Source organism: Oncorhynchus keta, chromosome 21, assembly GCF_023373465.1.
Source record: "Oncorhynchus keta strain PuntledgeMale-10-30-2019 chromosome 21, Oket_V2, whole genome shotgun sequence".
Taxonomy (NCBI): domain Eukaryota; kingdom Metazoa; phylum Chordata; class Actinopteri; order Salmoniformes; family Salmonidae; genus Oncorhynchus; species Oncorhynchus keta.
This window is the reverse complement of record NC_068441.1, coordinates 52715900-52732403: the sequence shown is the minus strand read 5'-3', so window position 1 is coordinate 52732403 and position 16504 is coordinate 52715900. Positions and strand designations below refer to the sequence as shown.

Here is a 16504-nt window from a genome sequence, read left to right as displayed (position 1 = left end):
TGTTCTATGTAGTGAATCTGTTATTCAATGTGTTTCTATGGGCTAATAGCAGTAAAGTCTATCTGTTATTCATTGTGTTTCTATTGGCTAATAGCAGTAAGGACTATCTGTTATTCAATGTGTTTCTATGGGCTAATAGCAGTAAGGACTATCTGTTATTCAATGTGTTTCTATGGGCTAATAGCAGTAAGGACTATCTGTTATTCAATGTGTTTCTATTGGCTAATAGCAGTAAGGACTATCTGTTATTCAATGTGTTTCTATGGGCTAATAGCAGTAAGGACTATCTGTTATTCAATGTGTTTCTATTGGCTAATAGCAGTAAGGACTATCTGTTATTCAATGTGTTTCTATGGGCTAATAGCAGTAAGGACTGTCTGTTATTCAATGTGTTTCTATTGGCTAATAGCAGTAAGGACTATCTGTTATTCAATATGTTTCTGTGGGCTAATAGCAGTAAGGACTATCTGTTATTCAATGTGTTTCTATGGGCTAATAGCAGTAAGGACTATCTGTTATTCAATGTGTTTCTATGGGCTAATAGCAGTAAGGACTATCTGTTATTCAATGTGTTTCTAATAGCAGTAAGGACTAGCTGTTATTCAATGTGTTTCTATTGGCTAATAGCAGTAAGGACTATCTGTTATTCAATGTGTTTCTATGGGCTAATAGCAGTAAGGACTGTCTGTTATTCAATGTGTTTCTATTGGCTAATAGCAGTAAGGACGGTCTGTTATTCAATGTGTTTCTATTGGCTAATAGCAGTAAGGACGATCTGTTATTCAATGTGTTTCTATTGGCTAATAGCAGTAAGGACTATCTGTTATTCAATGTGTTTCTATGGGCTAATAGCAGTAAGGACGGTCTGTTATTCAATGTGTTTCTATTGGCTAATAGCAGTAAGGACTATCTGTTATTCAATGTGTTTCTATGGGCTAATAGCAGTAAGGACTATCTGTTATTCAATGTGTTTCTATTGGCTAATAGCAGTAAGGACTATCTGTTATGCAATGTGTTTCTATTGGCTAATAGCAGTAAGGGCTATCTGTTATTCAATGTGTTTCTATGGGCTAATAGCAGTAAGGACTATCTGTTATTCAATGTGTTTCTATGGGCTAATAGCAGTAAGGACTATCTGTTATTCAATGTGTTTCTATTGGCTAATAGCAGTAAGGACTATCTGTTATTCAATGTGTTTATATTGGCTAATAGCAGTAAGGGCTATCTGTTATTCAATGTGTTTCTATGGGCTAATAGCAGTAAGGACTATCTGTTATTCAATGTGTTTCTATGGGCTAATAGCAGTAAGGACTGTCTGTTATTCAATGTGTTTCTATTGGCTAATAGCAGTAAGGACTATCTGTTATTCAATATGTTTCTGTGGGCTAATAGCAGTAAGGACTATCTGTTATTCAATGTGTTTCTATGGGCTAATAGCAGTAAGGACTATCTGTTATTCAATGTGTTTCTATGGGCTAATAGCAGTAAGGACTATCTGTTATTCAATGTGTTTCTATGGGCTAATAGCAGTAAGGACTATCTGTTATTCAATGTGTTTCTATGGGCTAATAGCAGTAAGGACTATCTGTTATTCAATGTGTTTCTATGGGCTAATAGCAGTAAGGACTATCTGTTATTCAATGTGTTTCTATGGGCTAATAGCAGTAAGGACTATCTGTTATTCAATGTGTTTCTATGGGCTAATAGCAGTAAGGACTATCTGTTATTCAATGTGTTTCTATTGGCTAATAGCAGTAAGGACTATCTGTTATTCAATGTGTTTCTATGGGCTAATAGCAGTAAGGACTATCTGTTATTCAATGTGTTTCTATGGGCTAATAGCAGTAAGGACTATCTGTTATTCAATGTGTTTCTAATAGCAGTAAGGACTATCTGTTATTCAATGTGTTTCTATGGGCTAATAGCAGTAAGGACTATCTGTTATTCAATGTGTTTCTATGGGCTAATAGCAGTAAGGACTATCTGTTATTCAATGTGTTTCTATTGGCTAATAGCAGTAAGGACTATCTGTTATTCAATGTGTTTCTATGGGCTAATAGCAGTAAGGACTATCTGTTATTCAATGTGTTTCTATGGGCTAATAGCAGTAAGGACTATCTGTTATTCAATGTGTTTCTATGGGCTAATAGCAGTAAGGACTGTCTGTTATTCAATGTGTTTCTATTCGCTAATAGCAGTAAGGACTATCTGTTATTCAATATGTTTCTGTGGGCTAATAGCAGTAAGGACTATCTGTTATTCAATGTGTTTCTATGGGCTAATAGCAGTAAGGACTATCTGTTATTCAATGTGTTTCTATGGGCTAATAGCAGTAAGGACTATCTGTTATTCAATGTGTTTCTATGGGCTAATAGCAGTAAGGACTATCTGTTATTCAATGTGTTTCTATGGGCTAATAGCAGTAAGGACTATCTGTTATTCAATGTGTTTCTATTGGCTAATAGCAGTAAGGACTATCTGTTATTCAATGTGTTTCTATGGGCTAATAGCAGTAAGGACTATCTGTTATTCAATGTGTTTCTATGGGCTAATAGCAGTAAGGACTATCTGTTATTCAATGTGTTTCTAATAGCAGTAAGGACTATCTGTTATTCAATGTGTTTCTATGGGCTAATAGCAGTAAGGACTATCTGTTATTCAATGTGTTTCTATGGGCTAATAGCAGTAAGGACTATCTGTTATTCAATGTGTTTCTATTGGCTAATAGCAGTAAGGACTATCTGTTATTCAATGTGTTTCTATGGGCTAATAGCAGTAAGGACTATCTGTTATTCAATGTGTTTCTATGGGCTAATAGCAGTAAGGACTATCTGTTATTCAATGTGTTTCTATGGGCTAATAGCAGTAAGGACTGTCTGTTATTCAATGTGTTTCTATTGGCTAATAGCAGTAAGGACTATCTGTTATTCAATATGTTTCTGTGGGCTAATAGCAGTAAGGACTATCTGTTATTCAATGTGTTTCTATGGGCTAATAGCAGTAAGGACTATCTGTTATTCAATATGTTTCTATGGGCTAATAGCAGTAAGGACTATCTGTTATTCAATGTGTTTCTATGGGCTAATAGCAGTAAGGACTATCTGTTATTCAATGTGTTTCTATGGGCTAATAGCAGTAAGGACTATCTGTTATTCAATGTGTTTCTATGGGCTAATAGCAGTAAGGACTGTCTGTTATTCAATGTGTTTCTATTAGCAGTAGGACCAAATTCAGTGTTTCATCAAATAATGTTTTAATGTTTTTTTGGATGCTCCAAGGGGTATTACAATTCAAAATCAAATAGCTAAATGATCCATGGTATGACCTTATTAAAACAATTTCCGATATCAGCTGAGACAGAGGGTTACCTAGACAGTAGAGGGTTACCTAGACAGTAGAGGGTTACCTAGACAGTAGAGGGTTACCTAGACAGTAGAGGGTTACCTAGACAGTAGAGGGTTACCTAGACAGTAGAGGGTTACCTAGACAGTAGAGGGTTACCTAGACAGTAGAGGGTTACCTAGACAGTAGAGGGTTACCTAGACAGTAGAGGGTTACCTAGACAGTAGAGGGTTACCTAGACAGTAGAGGGTTACCTAGACAGTAGAGGGTTACCTAGACAGTAGAGGGTTACCTAGACAGTAGAGGGTTACCTAGACAGTAGAGGGTTACCTAGACAGTAGAGGGTTACCTAGACAGTAGAGGGTTACCTAGACAGTAGAGGGTTACCTAGACAGTAGAGGGTTACCTAGACAGTAGAGGGTTACCTAGACAGGAGAGGGTTACCTAGACAGGAGAGGGTTACCTAGACAGGAGAGGGTTACCTAGACAGGAGAGGGTTACCTAGACAGGAGAGGGTTACCTAGACAGGAGAGGGTTACCTAGACAGTAGAGGGTTACCTAGACAGTAGAGGGTTACCTAGACAGTCGGGTAAACAAAAAGTGTTGGAACAAGTTTATAGTCTGTTCTGCCGGATGTTCGCTGTTACTCATCGTGTGTACACACACACACACACACACACACACACACACACACACACACCACACACCACATACCACACATACCACACATACCACACATACCACACACACCACACACACACCACACATACCACACATACACCATGCACACCACACACCAAAGGAGAGCAGGTCATCAACAGAAACCCGTTCTGTTCTCTAATGAACATTGACGGGTAACAGTGTTGAATTAATGAACGTTTTCAGAAGAACTTTTGAAATGTGCTGCTGTCTTTTCATCATCATCATCATCATCATCATCATCATCATCATCATCATCATCATCATCATCATCATCATCATCATCATCATCATCATCATCATCATCATCATCATCATCGCCTCTCTCCTTCAATGCCATGTTGTCTTCATGCAATACAAGGTGTGTGTGTGTGTGTGTGTGTGTGTGTGTGTGTGTTCCTGTGTGTGTGTGTGTGTGTGTTCCTGTGTGTGTGTGTGTGTGTTCCTGTGTGTGTGTTCCTGTGTGTGTGTGTGTGTGTTCCTGTGTGTGTGTTCCTGTGTGTGTGTGTGTGTTCCGGTGTGTGTGAGTGTGTGTTCCTGTGTGTGTGTGTTCCGGTGTGTATGAGTGTGTGTTCCTGTGTGTGTGTGTTCCTGTGTGTGTGTGTTCCGGTGTGTATGAGTGTGTGTTCCGGTGTGTGTTCCGTTGTGTATGTGTGTGTGTGTGTGTGCGCAAGTCCCAAGTGAACACTCTCTCTCTCCATCTAGGTTGTAATCAGCGGCTAATTGAAACTAATGCCTGGAACAGCATGTGCTCTCTGTCTCGTGCTCTCTGTCTCGTGCTCTCTGCAATACAAGGAGTGTGTGTATGTGTGTTCCCATGTGCAAGTCTAATGTGAAAACTCTCTCCAGCTAGGTTGTAATCAGCAGCTAATCGAAACTAACCCCTGGAACAGAATGTTCTCTCCGATTTAAGATGAGCTTCATTAGCATGAATGACCTAAGCCACTGTTTCTGAAGAGAAGTGAGATACTAACAATAAGAGTAAAAAAAAAGTTACACTTTATATGAAGTTACACAGTAATACCTGTTAAATGAGTAATTACATAGATTTTACTGTCTGTCTCAAGGCATTAGGTTTGTTGTGGAATCTGTTATTACACATTCACTTACTTAAGGTTATTCCTATTTTGTAGTTCCACTATGTAACTGTTTTGTAATGACACATTTGAACCATATTAATAACTTAAACCAACATATGAGCTTGTTCTGTGTAATGTTGATGTCTGAAGTTTACATACACTTATTATTATTAAGTTGGGGTCATTTAGAAGTCATTTTTCCAACCGCTCAGGAAGGAGACGCGTTCTGTCTCCTAGAGATGAACGTACTTTGGTGTGAAAAGTGCGAATCAATCCCAGAACAACAGCAAAGGACCTTGTGAAGATGCTTGAGGAAACGGGTACAAAAGTATCTATAACTACAGTAAAACGAGTCCAATATCGACATAACCTGAAAGACCGCTCAGCAAGGAAGAAGCCACTGCTCCAAAACCGCTATAAAAAGCCAGACTACGGTTTGTAACTGCACATGGAGACAAAGATTGTACTTTTTGGAGAAATGTCCTCTTGTCTGATGAAACAAACATATAACTGTTTGGCCATAATGACCATCGTTATGTTTGGAGGAAAAAGGGGGAGGCTTGCAAACTGAAGAACACCATCCCAACCGTGAAGCACGGGGGTGGCAGCATCATGTTGTGGGGGTGCTTTGCTGCAGGAGGGACTGCTGCACTTCACAAAATAAATAGCATCATGAGGACAGACAATTATGTGGATATATTGAAGCAACAACTCAAGACATCAGTCAGGAAGTTAAAGCTTGGTTGCAAATGGGTCTTCCAAATGGACAATGACCCCTAGCATACTTCCAAATTTGTGGCAAAATGGCTTAAGGACAACAAAGTCAAGGTATTGAAGTGACCAGGTAACAACAATTGATATGCACACCCTGGTCAATAACGGTCTCCTGAGTGGAGCAGCGGTTTAAGGCTCTGCATCTCAGTGCTTGAGGCGTCACTACAGACACTCTGGTTTGATTCCAGGCTGTTTCACAACCGGCTGTGATTGGGAGTCCCATGGTGCGGCGGGGAATTGGGCCGGGTTTGACCGGGGTAGGCAGACGTTGTTCTTAACCGACTTTCCTAGTTAAATAAAGGTGAAATAAAAAAATTTAAAACGACTAATATTAACTTCAACTCATTTTCAATTTGTTTTTTTTTCTCCATGCTATGACCTGGCTCAAAGGCTATACTGAATCAAGTGTAATATAAGAACAATTTTGTTTCATAGGATAAACTTTATCATGTAAATACCCAGGAGCAAGCAACTTAATGTAAAGTGAAACCCAGTAGGGTACACCCGTTATAATGACCTCCCTATTAGGGTACACCCGTTATAATGACCTACCTATTAGGGTACACCCGTTATAATGACCTACCTATTAGGGTATAACCTTTATAATGACCTACCTATTAGGGTACACACGTTATAGTTAACTACCTATTAGGGTATAACCTTTATAATTACCTACCTATTAGGGTACACCCGTTATAATGACCTACCTATTAGGGTACACCCATTATAATGACCTACCTATTAGGGTATAACCTTTATAATTACCTACCTATTAGGGTACCCTGTTATAGTTACCTACCTATTAGGGTACCCCTGTTATAATTACCTACCTATTAGTGTACACCCGTTATCATGACCTACCTATTAGGGTATAACCTTTATAATGACCTACCTATTAGCTGTTATAATGACCTACCTATTAGGGTACCCCTGTTATAATGACCTACCTATTAGGGTACCCCTGTTATAGTTACCTACCTATTAGGGTACACCCGTTATAGTTACCTACCTATTAGCGTATACCCGTTATAATGACCTACCTATTAGGGTACCCCTGTTATAGTTACCTACCTATTAGGGTACACCCGTTATCATGACCTACCTATTAGGGTACACCCGTTATCATGACCTACCTATTAGGGTACACCCGTTATCATGACCTACCTATTAGGGTACACCCGTTATAATGACCTACCTATTAGGGTACACCCGTTATAGTTACCTACCTATTAGGGTATAACCTTTATAATTACCTACCAATTAGGGTATAACCTTTATAATTACCTATTCGGGTACACCCATTATATAATAAACTTTGTCGACAATAGGCTAACGAGCAGAAATGAGGAGACAGGACGACATTTAGGAATAACCTTTTTAGTTTCATTGTTTATGTTGTAAAGTAATCTAACAACCAACTATGTAACTACAATGTTAAAAGGGATTTCCATGTATTTACAATGTACTTACCCAGGAGCAGCTTAATATATTGTGATTATTTTTATGACTTTGTAGTTACCATGTAACAAACTTAGCAGACACTCGGCTAACCCGGAGAAATAAGGAGACAGGATCGTTTTTCAGTTGGACTTTTCTTTAAAAAAAAACCCTGTTGTGGAGAATTCTTTATTAAGCGAGATACTTTATTTCTTGAAACAATAAATATTTATAGTCGATTTTTATATATATTTCTTTGCAATAATGAAGCTGGTCAACGACCACCCCACCGGTGATCGTTGAGAGCCCAACATTACAGAGGAATCATGGTCCTTATATAGCTGACACTAAAAATGCTTAGTCATGGCTGGTTCCACCCCTCCCCTGCAGCTCGGGACATCACACAGGAGGCTATCTTGTGTTCATCTTGCGAGTTACGTGCACCGGCTGTTGTTTCTCACACTCAAAGATGATTAGAGACAAAGATGTTCTACTCCTCCAGGCTATCTCGGGTCACAAACACCAACTCATTCGATGGAATGCAGGCTGTAGGTTTTTTTTTATCACCAAGCCATTACAAATCAATTGCTAGCGCCCAAGCCCCAGAGGCCCAACTCAGTCACACTCACAAAGATGAGAGAATACTCATCAAATATATTCGATGCATAAACAGTCTTATAGCAATCTGGGGCGACAGGGTAGTGGTTAGAGTGGAGGGGTGGCCTAGTGGTTAGAGTGGAGGGGCGGCATGGTAGCCTAGTGGTTAGAGTGGAAGGGCGACAGGGTAGCCTAGTGGTTAGAGTGGAGGGGCGGCAGGGTGGCCTAGTGGTTAGAGTGGAGGGGGGGCAGGGTGGCCTAGTGGTTAGAGTGGAAGGGTAGCCTAGTGGTTAGAGTGGAGGGGCGGCAGGGTGGCCTAGTGGTTAGAGTGGAGGGGCGGCAGGGTGGCCTAGTGGTTAGAGTGGAGGGGCGGCAGGGTGGCCTAGTGGTTAGAGTGGAGGGGCGGCAGGGTGGCCTAGTGGTTAGAGTGGAGGGGCGGCAGGGTGGCCTAGTGGTTAGAGTGGAGGGGCGGCAGGGTGGCCTAGTGGTTAGAGTGGAGGGGCGGCAGGGTGGCCTAGTGGTTAGAGTGGAGGGGCGGCAGGGTGGCCTAGTGGTTAGAGTGGAGGGGCGGCAGGGTGGCCTAGTGGTTAGAGTGGAGGGGCGGCAGGGTGGCCTAGTGGTTAGAGTGGAGGGGCGGCAGGGTGGCCTAGTGGTTAGAGTGGAGGGGCGGCAGGGTGGCCTAGTGGTTAGAGTGGAGGGGCGGCAGGGTGGCCTAGTGGTTAGAGTGGAGGGGCGGCAGGGTGGCCTAGTGGTTAGAGTGGAGGGGCGGCAGGGTAGCCTAGTGGTTAGAGTGGAGGGGCGGCAGGGTAGCCTAGTGGTTAGAGTGGAGGGGCGGCAGGGTGGCCTAGTGGTTAGAGTGGAGGGGGGGCAGGGTGGCCTAGTGGTTAGAGTGGAGGGGCGGCAGGGTAGCCTAGTGGTTAGAGCATTGGACTAGTAACCGAAAGGTTGCAAGTTCAAACCCCCGAGCTGACAAGGTACAAATCTGTCGTTCTGCCCCTGAACAGGCAGTTAACCCACTGTTCCTAGGCCGTCATTGAAAATAAGAATTTGTTCTTAACTGACTTGCCTAGTTAAATGTTAATTTTTTTTTAACCTTAATTCATCTTGTAATTGTTCTACCATCTTCTTCCCTAGAGTTGATTGTCGTACTGGTGCGTCAATCGAAGTAAACACAATACAAATATCCCAATTCTATCAGTTTAAGTTAGAGATGTTTTGTTTTGTTTCATTGGATCCACCACATCTGCCGATGTCGCAGTTCTGTGGTGTTTGTTTGACTTAACCCACACAATACCCCATATCACATTTACATCAGTATTCAGACCCTTTCCCCACTCACACAATACCCCATATCACATTTACATAAGTATTCAGACCCTTTCCCCACTCACACAATACCCCATATCACATTTACATAAGTATTCAGACCCTTTCCCCACTCACACAATACCCCATATCACATTTACATAAGTATTCAGACCCTTTCCCCACTCACACAATACCCCATATCACATTTACATCAGTATTCAGACCCTTTCCCCACTCACACAATACCCCATATCACATTTACATCAGTATTCAGACCCTTTCCCCCCTCACACAATACCCCATCACATTTACATAAGTATTCAGACCCTTTCCCCACTCACACAATACCCCATATCACATTTACATAAGTATTCAGACCCTTTCACCCCTCACACAATACACCATATCACATTTACATAAGTATTCAGACCCTTTCCCGCCTCACACAATACCCCATATCACATTTACATAAGTATTCAGACCCTTTCCCCCCTCACACAATACCCCATATCACATTTACATAAGTATTCAGACCCTTTCCCCACTCACACAATACCCCATATCACATTTACATAAGTATTCAGACCCTTTCCCCACTCACACAATACCCCATATCACATTTACATAAGTATTCAGACCCTTTCACCCCTCACACAATACACCATATCACATTTACATAAGTATTCAGACCCTTTCCCGCCTCACACAATACCCCATATCACATTTACATGAGTATTCAGACCCTTTCCCCCCTCACACAATACCCCATATCACATTTACATAAGTATTCAGACCCTTTCCCCCCTCACACAATACCCCATATCACATTTACATAAGTATTCAGACCCTTTCCCGCCTCACACAATACCCCATATCACATTTACATAAGTATTCAGACCCTTTCCCCCCTCACACAATACCCCATATCACATTTACATAAGTATTCAGACCCTTTACTCAGTACTTTGTTGAAGCACCTTTGGCAGCGATTACAGCATCGAGGCTTCTTGGGTATGACACTATAAGCTTGGCACACCTGTATTTGGGGAGTTTCTCCCATTCTTCTCTGCAGATCCTCTCAAGCTCTGTCAGGTTGGATGGGGAGCGTTGCTGCACAGCTATCTTCAGGTCTCTCCAGAGATGTTTGATCGGGTTTAAGTCCCGGGCTCTGGCTGCTCCACTCAAGGACATTCAGAGCCTTGTCCCGAAGCCACTCCTGCGTTGTCTTTAGATTGATTAGATGTAATGTTTTTCCTCATCAATTTTACAATAAGGCTGTAACGAAACAAAATGTGAAAAAAGTCTAGGGGTCTGAATACTTTCTGAATGCACTATAACCAGATACATAAACAGCTGTATAAAGGTCGTTTTGTGCCTACCAGTCAAGTGTTAAAACCCTTTGAATGAGTAGTTGTTTTTTCTTTCTTTTTACTATTTTCTACATTGTAGAATACTAGTGAAGACATTAAAACTATGAAATAACACATATGAAATCATATAGTAACCAAAAAATTGTTAAACAAATCAAAATATATGTTAGGTTCTTCAAAGCAGCCACCCTTTTCCTCTCACCACTTTGCACACTCTTGGTATTCTCTCAACCAGCTTCACCTGGAATGCTTTTCCAACAGTCTTGAAGGAGTTCCCACATATTCTGAGTACTTGTTGGCTGCTTTTCCTTTGCTCTGCGGTCCAACTCATCACAAACCATCTCAATTGGGTTGAGGTCGGGTGATCGTTGAGGCCAGATCATCTGATGCATCTCTCCATCACTCTCCTTCTTGGTCAAATAGCCCTTACACAGCCTGGAGGTGTGTTGAGTCACTGTCCTGTTGAAAAACAAATGATAGTGACAATAAGCCAAACTAGACGGGTTTTTTAAATACTGTTTCCCATGCTTGTTCAATGAACCGTAAACAATGAATGAACATGCACCTGTGGAACGGTCGTTAAGACACTAACCGCTTACAGATGGTAGGCAATTAAGGTCACAGTTATGAAAACTTAGGACACTAAAGAGGCCTTTCTACTGACTCTGGAAAAACACCAAAAGATAGGTTCCCAGGGTCCCTGCTCATCTGCGTGAACGTTCCATAGGCATGCTGCAAGGAGGCATGAGGACTGCAGATGTGGCCAGGGCAATACATCGCAATGTCCGTACTATTTGATGCCTAAGACAGCACTACAGGGAGACAGGACGGGCAGCTGATCGTCCTCTCAGTGGCAGACCACGTGTAACTACACCTGCACAGGATCGGTACATCCGAACATCACACCTGTGGGACAGGTACAGGATGGGAACAACAACTGCCCGAGGTACACCAGGAACGCACAATCCCTCCATCAGTGGTCAGACTGTCCGCAATATGCTGAGAGAGGCTGGACTGAGGACTTGTAGGCCTGTGGAAAGGCAGGTCCTCACCAGACATCACCAACAACAACATCGCCTATGGGCACAAACCCACCATCGCTGGACTAGACAGGACTGGCAAAAAGTGCTCTTCACTGACGAGTCACGGGTTTGTCTCACCAGGGGTGATGGTCAGATTCACGTTTATCGTGGAAGGAAAGAGCGTTACACCGAGGCCTGTACTCTGGAGCGGAATCGATTTGGAGGTGGAGGGTCCGTCATGGTCTGGGGCGGTGTGTCACAGCATCATCAGACTGAGCTTGTTGTCATTGCAGGCATTCTCAATGCTGTGCGTTACAGGAAGACATCCTCCTCCCTCATGTGGTACCCTTCCTGTAGGCACATCCTGACATGAACCTCCAGCATGACAATGCCACCAGCCATACTGCTCGTTCTGTACGTGATTTCCTGCAAGACAGGAATGTCAGTGTTCTGCCATGGCCAGCGAAGAGCCCGGATCTCAATCCCATTGAGCACGTCTGGGACCTGTTGGATCGGAGGGTGAGGGCTAGGGCCATTCCCCCCAGAAATGTCTGGGAACTTGCAAGTGCCTTGGTGGAAGAGTGGGGTAACATCTCACAGCAAGAACTGTCAAATCTGGAGCAGTCCATGAGGAGGAGATGCACTGCAGTACTTAATGCAGCTGGTGGCCACACCAGATACTGACTGTTACTTTTGATTTTGACCCCCCCTTTGTTCAGTGACACATTTTTCATTTGCTGTTAGTCACATGTCTGTGGAACTTGTTCAGTTTATGTCTCAGTTGTTGAATCTTATGTTCATACAAATATTTACGCATGTTAAGTTTGCTGAAAATAAATGCAGTTGACAGTGAGAGTATGTTTCTTGTTTTGCTGTGTGTATACATACCTTGTATGTTTTTAGTTATATTTTTTATATTTTCTAAATATAGGAGAGATACTTCAAAGCTTTTTTTGTTGTATTTTTTTTGTTGCCATTTCTGAGTATGTTAATGCCTTTGTCTGGGCTATAGTAGTAAAGGACTAATTCAATGTTTTATTTTGGGGATCTTTTGTGTTAAATTCAAAAATTCAAAATCAAATTGTAGTTCAATGGATGATTTTGCTTTCTTAAAACAATTACATATGTCATCATATACCTAGTCTATTTACCAACCCTGGTATTACCAGGTACTAGTCTATTTACCAACCCTGGTATTACCAGGTACTAGTCTATTTACCAACCCTGGTATTACCAGGTACTGGTCTGTTTACCAACCCTGGTATTACCAGGTACTGGTCTATTTACCAACCCTGGTATTACCAGGTACTGGTCTATTTACCAACCCTGGTATTACCAGGTACTGGTCTGTTTACCAACCCTGGTATTACCAGGTACTGGTCTATTTACCAACCCTGGTATTACCAGGTACTGGTCTATTTACCAACCCTGGTATTACCAGGTACTGGTCTATTTACCAACCCTGGTATTACCAGGTACTGGTCTATTTACCAACCCTGGTATTACCAGGTACTGGTCTATTTACCAACCCTGGTATTACCAGGTACTGGTCTATTTACCAACCCTGGTATTACCAGGTACTGGTCTATTTACCAACCCTGGTATTACCAGGTACTGGTCTATTTACCAACCCTGGTATTACCAGGTACTGGTCCGTTTACCAACCCTGGTATTACCAGGTACTGGTCTATTTACCAACCCTGGTATTACCAGGTACTGGTCCGTTTACCAACCCTGGTATTACCAGGTACTGGTCCGTTTACCAACCCTGGTATTACCAGGTACTGGTCTATTTACCAACCCTGGTATTACCAGGTACTGGTCCGTTTACCAACCCTGGTATTACCAGGTACTGGTCTATTTACCAACCCATATATAGCATGTGAATTGGTTGATAGTGACAGATTAAGGTTCTCCCTCCATTGTTTCTCCATCCTCCCTCCCTCACCCACTTAGTGTGCCCGCCCAGTCCTGATAATCTAACGCTCTTATTGGTCCACTGGTCTATTTACCAACCCTGGTATTACCAGATACTTTCTCCATCCTCCTCCCTCACCCACTTAGTGTGCCCGCCCAGTCCTGATAATCTAACGCGCTCTTATTGGTCCACTGGTCTATTTACCAACCCTGGTATTACCAGATACTTTCTCCATCCTCCCTCCCTCACCCACTTAGTGTGCCCGCCCAGTCCTGATAATCTAACGCGCTCTTATTGGTCCACTGGTCTGTTTACCAACCCTGGTATTACCGGTACTGGTCTGTTACCAACCCTGGTATTACCGGGTACTGGTCTATTTACCAACCCTGGTATTACCCGGTACTGGTCTATTTACCAACCCTGGTATTACCAGATACTTTCTCCATCCTCCCTCCCTCACCCACTTAGTGTGCCCGCCCAGTCCTGATAATCTAACGCGCTCTTATTGGTCCACTGGTCTATTTACCAACCCTGGTATTACCAGATACTTTCTCCATCCTCCTCCCTCACCCACTTAGTGTGCCCGCCCAGTCCTGATAATCTAACGCGCTCTTATTGGTCCACTGGTCTATTTACCAACCCTGGTATTACCAGATACTTTCTCCATCCTCCTCCCTCACCCACTTAGTGTGCCCGCCCAGTCCTGATAATCTAACGGCTCTTATTGGTCCACTGGTCTATTTACCAACCCTGGTATTACCAGATACTTTCTCCATCCTCCTCCCTCACCCACTTAGTGTGCCCGCCCAGTCCTGATAATCTAACGCGCTCTTATTGGTCCACTGGTCTGTTTACCAACCCTGGTATTACCAGATACTTTCTCCATTCTCCTCCCTCACCCACTTAGTGTGCCCGCCCAGTCCTGATAATCTAACGGCTCTTATTGGTCCACTGGTCTGTTTACCAACCCTGGTATTACCAGATACTTTCTCCATCCTCCTCCCTCACCCACTTAGTGTGCCCGCCCAGTCCTGATAATCTAACGGCTCTTATTGGTCCACTGGTCTATTTACCAACCCTGGTATTACCAGATACTTTCTCCATCCTCCTCCCTCACCCACTTAGTGTGCCCGCCCAGTCCTGATAATCTAACGGCTCTTATTGGTCCACTGGTCTATTTACCAACCCTGGTATTACCAGATACTTTCTCCATCCTCCTCCCTCACCCACTTAGTGTGCCCGCCCAGTCCTGATAATCTAACGGCTCTTATTGGTCCACTGGTCTATTTACCAACCCTGGTATTACCAGATACTTTCTCCATCCTCCCTCCCTCACCCACTTAGTGTGCCCGCCCAGTCCTGATAATCTAACGCGCTCTTATTGGTCCACTGGTCTATTTACCAACCCTGGTATTACCAGATACTTTCTCCATCCTCCTCCCTCACCCACTTAGTGTGCCCGCCCAGTCCTGATAATCTAACGGCTCTTATTGGTCCACTGGTCTATTTACCAACCCTGGTATTACCAGATACTTTCTCCATCCTCCTCCCTCACCCACTTAGTGTGCCCGCCCAGTCCTGATAATCTAACGCGCTCTTATTGGTCCACTGGTCTATTTACCAACCCTGGTATTACCAGATACTTTCTCCATCCTCCCTCCCTCACCCACTTAGTGTGCCCGCCCAGTCCTGATAATCTAACGCGCTCTTATTGGTCCACTGGTCTATTTACCAACCCTGGTATTACCAGATACTTTCTCCATCCTCCCTCCCTCACCCACTTAGTGTGCCCGCCCAGTCCTGATAATCTAACGCGCTCTTATTGGTCCACTGGTCTATTTACCAACCCTGGTATTACCAGATACTTTCTCCATCCTCCCTCCCTCACCCACTTAGTGTGCCCGCCCAGTCCTGATAATCTAACGCGCTCTTATTGGTCCACTGGTCTATTTACCAACCCTGGTATTACCAGATACTTTCTCCATCCTCCTCCCTCACCCACTTAGTGTGCCCGCCCAGTCCTGATAATCTAACGCGCTCTTATTGGTCCACTGGTCTATTTACCAACCCTGGTATTACCAGATACTTTCTCCATCCTCCCCCTCACCCACTTAGTGTGCCCGCCCAGTCCTGATAATCTAACGCGCTCTTATTGGTCCACTGGTCTATTTACCAACCCTGGTATTACCAGATACTTTCTCCATCCTCCTCCCTCACCCACTTAGTGTGCCCGCCCAGTCCTGATAATCTAACGGCTCTTATTGGTCCACTGGTCTATTTACCAACCCTGGTATTACCAGATACTTTCTCCATCCTCCTCCCTCACCCACTTAGTGTGCCCGCCCAGTCCTGATAATCTAACGGCTCTTATTGGTCCACTGGTCTATTTACCAACCCTGGTATTACCAGATACTTTCTCCATCCTCCTCCCTCACCCACTTAGTGTGCCCGCCCAGTCCTGATAATCTAACGGCTCTTATTGGTCCACTGGTCTATTTACCAACCCTGGTATTACCAGATACTTTCTCCATCCTCCTCCCTCACCCACTTAGTGTGCCCGCCCAGTCCTGATAATCTAACGGCTCTTATTGGTCCACTGGTCTATTTACCAACCCTGGTATTACCAGATACTTTCTCCATCCTCCTCCCTCACCCACTTAGTGTGCCCGCCCAGTCCTGATAATCTAACGCGCTCTTATTGGTCCACTGGTCTGTTTACCAACCCTGGTATTACCAGATACTTTCTCCATCCTCCTCCCTCACCCACTTAGTGTGCCCGCCCAGTCCTGATAATCTAACGGCTCTTATTGGTCCACTGGTCTATTTACCAACCCTGGTATTACCAGATACTTTCTCCATCCTCCCTCCCTCACCCACTTAGTGTGCCCGCCCAGTCCTGATAATCTAACGGCTCTTATTGGTCCACTGGTCTGTTACCAACCCTGGTATTACCAGATA

General features: G+C 43.5%; 1 protein-coding gene across 1 annotated transcript in view; it reads left to right on the top strand.

Annotated features, from left to right (window-relative positions):
• The window catches only part of LOC118399730 (E3 ubiquitin-protein ligase RNF123), a 235150-nt gene that overhangs the window by 64903 nt on the left and 153743 nt on the right, over positions 1-16504 (top strand). The window lies entirely within an intron of this gene.